This window comes from Centruroides sculpturatus, unplaced genomic scaffold (assembly GCF_000671375.1).
Source record: "Centruroides sculpturatus isolate CEXI.00-Female unplaced genomic scaffold, Cexi_2.0 scaffold1347, whole genome shotgun sequence".
NCBI lineage: Eukaryota > Metazoa > Arthropoda > Arachnida > Scorpiones > Buthidae > Centruroides > Centruroides sculpturatus.
Genome location: NW_019385658.1, coordinates 49,528 through 54,872, shown reverse-complemented (window position 1 = coordinate 54,872; position 5,345 = coordinate 49,528).

Below are 5,345 nucleotides of genomic sequence, written 5' to 3'. Positions count from 1 at the left end.
CTTTATGGCCAACAATATTAACAGATGCTATTATTGATCATATTCTTAAAACAAATCAAAAAGTATAGAAAAGAAATTTCTTAATAAACGAAAAAAAAGTTAAGATAATGGCAGTTGCATAGCGTAGTGAGAGCGGCAGGGACAGCCAGCCCCTGGCGGCACTTTTTAAGGAGCAGCAAAATTACGTTTTAGAGGACGGCAAAATGTCACAATAAATAATAATAATATCTTGTAAAAACTTGAACCATTTCATTACATATTTTCGTCGCACCTATGATTCAGAACGATTGAAATGAACGTGGAATAGTGTTACCATCCGGACAGTCTGGGATATTCTGCACAACCTGTCAACGTTGTTTTTTTTGCCTGTATGGATCATTCGTATTCATATACACCTCCAATATCCAGTACAGCTAAATCATCTAGCTTACTTACGTTACTCCTACCCAAGTCTCCCTAGTTGCTAACTGTAACTGATTTAGAACCGACATGCACTGCACGTTATTCTTCGCATTGCAAAATGACATACGCATGCGTCAGGAACTTCTGTTCGAACAAACCTCACCTGCCGTCCGGGTCAGCGATTTTAAAACGGTGGCAACACTAGCACGGAATTTTTCATTACCTATTCTGTGATGAAACTGAATTCTAGTCTTTTAAATTGAGATACCTAAATAAGGGGACGGCAAAATTTTCCTTTGCCCCGGGCGGCTGACACCCACGCTACGCCACTCGATAATGGAAATAGATAAAACGTCAGATGAAGGAAGTAACTTGACACCTAAAAAATTATTTAAAATACAAATTTACAGTGTTCTTGACGCTCTATTGTGTCAAATAGATTGGTATTATGAAAAAATGAAAACTATCTGTGACGATTTTTGCTTTCTCTGTGACTTGTCTTTACAATACACGGTTGTTGCTGATTTTTAAAAAATCGACTGCGGATCTCGCTATTATATAAATATAGCAAAGATTTAAAAAAGTACGAATTTACAAGTGAAATTGAAAGTTTTAATTTTGAAGTAACGACTCTTATACAGAATACGGAAACTGCATCTCCGCTTAATATTTTACAGGCTCTTCATGATTTTGGTTTAATTGAGTTTTACCCAAATATCAATATCGCTCTCCGAATATTTCTAACTCTTCCCGTTTCTATTGCTTCCTGCAAGAGAAGTTTTAGCAAGTTAAACTTAATAAAAATTATTTAAGATCAACTATCAGACAAGAACGATTATCCAATATTCTATCTTTATTGTATCTATTGTACGATATTGTATCTATTATTTCAATAGAATACAATATCGTTAAAAATGTTAATTATGATGGTGCAGAGCAGTAACTAGGGTATGGCCAATGTGGCCCCCGCCATAGGCGTCAATTTACCGGAGTGAAGGGCAGTCAAGCACTTCCTACTGCTGTAGACATTTCAGTTCAAATTTTCAGCTATAGGTTCCTTATATCAAAACGTTCAAAATTTCATCCTCTACAATCCCCCTAATTTTTAAAACGTCGTTCTGATATATCCTGTATAGTTTTTTTTAACTCTTTTCGCCCTGTGGGCACTAAGAGGGCCTCTTTTTGCAAACCCATTATGGGTTCGGCCAGGTCCACAATGGGGCTGCCGGGTGGGGAGGGACAAAGTCCGGCATATCCAAACAGACCACACCCCAAAAAATTCCTGGGAATTTTTTCGACCCGTTGGGATTCGAACCCTGGTGCCCCAGAGCGGCAGGCTGCCACCTTGACCGCTCGGTCATCTGGCCACACGATCTGTATAGTATTTAAACGTCACTAGAAATTTTTTTTACAATAGCATTTTTTTAAATAAAATTATTTTTTTAAAAAGGCGCCATTTTTATTCTTGGCCATAGGCGTCCAAAATCCTAGTTACGGCTCTGTGATGGTGTAATTAATGAATTTGCTAAAATGAAAGCCAGAAAAATTCAATTAAAATAAATCTTATTAAAAATCTATTGTAATGTATTTGTTTTATTATTTTTCCAAAACCAAATAAATTAAGGGGCCTAAATGCAAATTCTTGCACAGGGCACAGGAATGGCTAGTTATGGCTCTGATCGAGTTACTCAGGCAAGAAGGAAAAATTGTTTCGGTATCAATTGGTAATGTTAGGATTATTTGGTGTTTCTTATCTGGTATTTTTCATTTCTATCGCTTTAATGTCCCCATTTGTTTTCTTTCCGGTAGTAGAAAAGGATTCCAGTTCTTTTCGAGCACTTTTTTGCACTCTTTCCTTTACTGTACAGTACTTAGTTCTTGCACAACGGCATTTTATCTATGGATGATACCGGCAAGGTTATTACTAGTGCTTATGACACTGGAGCGATTTAAAGAGTTAGCCAAACAATTACAATTAACCAGAAATAGATGCGCAAAGTACGATGTGGACGAAATCATCTCGAAGCACGCAGAGATTTATGATCTTATAAATCAGATGAATAATAAATGGAAGGAGCTCTATTTAGTTATATTTGGCATAGCAGTTTATACCTTAGCCTTTCTTATCTACAATGCTATTTTCGGCGAATTGGATATAATGTTTCGGCTATTGTTATGTCTCTCCACTATTTTTTGCGTTTTTCTGAGATTGTTGTTCTCTTTTGCCGTTTCCCGTATTTCGGCATTCGTAAGTTCTGTTGGGCAGAATAAGAATTTTTATGAATTTTATATTTTCAATGATTTTTTTTAATTTTATATACTTAGGCTTATGATTCTTTTCAAAAAATAAGGATTTTCGCTTCCGCTCGTTTGGCAGTAGAAGACAAAATAAAAGTAAGTTTTATTTGTAATTATTGAAAATACNTTATCTGGTAATTTTCATTTCTATCGCTTTGATGTCCTCGTTTGTTTTCTTTCCGGTAATAGAGAAGGATTCCAGTTCTTTTCGAGCACTTTTTTGCTCTCTTTCGTTTACTATAGTTAGTTCTTACACAACGGCATTTTATCTATGGATAATATCGGCAGGGTTATTATTAGCGCTTATGATACTGGAGCGATTTAAAGAGTTATCCAAACAATTACAATTAACCAGAAATAGATGCGCAAAGTACGATGTGGACGAAATCATCTGGAAGCACGCAGAGATTTATGATCTTATAAATCAGATGAATAATAAATGGAAGGAGCTCTATTTCGTTATATTCGGCACAACAGTTTATATTTTAGCTTTTCTTATCTACAATGCAATTTTCGGCGAATTGGATATAATTTTTCGGCTATTGTTGTATCTCGCCACTATTTTTTGCGTTTTTCTGGAATTGTTGTTCTCTTTTGCCGTTTCCCGTATTTCGGCATTCGTAAGTTCTGTTGGGCGGAAAAAAAATTTTTATCAATTTTATATCTTTAATGACATTTTTTAATTTTATATATTTAGGCTTATGATTCTTTTCAAGAAATAAGAATTTTCGCTTCCGCTCGTTTGGCGGTAGAAGACAAAATAAAAGTAAGTTTTATTTGTAATTATTGAAAATACGTTGCACTGTACTTGTATAATCGTATTTCTTTTAATTATTAAAATTTGTATTTATTTAGTTGTTGGATTTCATGAAAAAATTTCGAGATAACGAACTGGGATTTAGTTGCAGTGGCTTTTTGTTGTATCCAAGGGATGCCCCGTAAAGGTACATGGACGTTTGTTAAATTTAAGAAAAATATATAGAGACTAAATTCGAGTTCTATAGTGATTAATTTATAGCTGCGAAGATTTTAAAATGTCAAAAAAATAGAAAATATTTAATTGTAATTTTTATCGTTAATAGGTGTACAATTTGCTCTTCTCTGCCTTAAACATTCTGTTGCAAGTTCGGGACATTTTGAAAGGTGAAGATAACAAATGTATTTCTTTCCTTGCACACATTTTACATTTATCTCAAAATTCCATTTTGTTGCAAAAATAATCGCTAATTATTACCGTTTGCAGAATATTGTAAATATTTTACTTGAATTTAATGCTTAATTACTGTAAAAAATTTAAATCGGTTTGAACGTTAGCATTTTTCCGTTAACTAAATAATTTCATAATATGTTCTGTTTACTTAATGAGAGGTTTAGATTGATGGAAGAAGTCAATGCAATACAAGAGCGATCTGCCAAGGAAGTGTCATTCAGGAGGACCTTCTATAACAAATCGGCCAGGCTTTAGTTGTTAGACACGTAAAGAAAACCACCGTGGTCAGTCGTTGGTCAAGGGCGAACCCGCAAGCGTTATTCAGAGGTTTTGATCATTCGGGTATCTATGGACACTATTAGAGCCGGGTTTAGATTTATGTCCCACGCTACAACATACAAGATCCCCTTTCAACTTCACCAAATAACATTGAGCTATATATATATATATAAACTGTTTTTTAAATAAAAGTACTTAGATCTAGTTACGAAATATTTAGATTAACAACAGCGAGTGTGTTTTAGTTGCCANCAACATACAAGATCCCCTTTCAACTTCACCAAATAACATTGAGCTATATATATATATATATATATACTGTTTTTTAAATAAAAGTACTTAGATCTAGTTACAAAATATTTAGATTGGCAACAGCAAGTGTATGTTTTAGTTGCCAAATCTCCATTTTACCCCAGGCTACACTAATTTTTGTATATTCGGCACTTTTAAAATTTACCAAATAACCGAGACAAAATAACAAATTGACCAGAACGCTGGGATCGCATCATGAAACCGGGTCAGTCCCTGTGAAAGCGAGACATCAGACAAGTCTATTCAATGGTTTTTCGCTATAACTTTGTGCATGCTCTGGCAAGAAATAGTTAGCAAAGGCTATTCCATTTTGCGAACGATTGTCGAACTTTTTCATCGAAGATAGCATTAAATTATTTAATTTTAAATCATAGAAATTAAATTGACAGTTCTTAGATAACGAGATATATAAAAATTTCCGCTCGTAAAAACGTGTCTTATGCGAAAGGTAGTTGTGATTGGCTGAAAGTTTACTCTTCCTTTGTTTTCATTCCGAAAATAGTTCAGAAATGGCCGCCATTTTCAGAATTAAAGACGGGTCTGGTACAGATGATGAGCAACGGTTTGGTTTCATAATATTAGGATACATTTCAACAAACCATACACTTTTCTCTTCTGTACCTTTATAATAATAAGGGATGTCAGAATTTTTATTAGGACACTGCTTCTACAACAGAGACAGATAACGCCGAACGATACATTTTTTAGCGTACAGTGATGACGTGGCCGCTTTTCTTCGTTTCGTGCACGAAGTGACAGCAGTTGAAAAATTAAAAATTGTGTTAAAAAATACTTATTGATGTTAACAATTAAAATTTATTACGTTGAATTAGTGTAAATTACT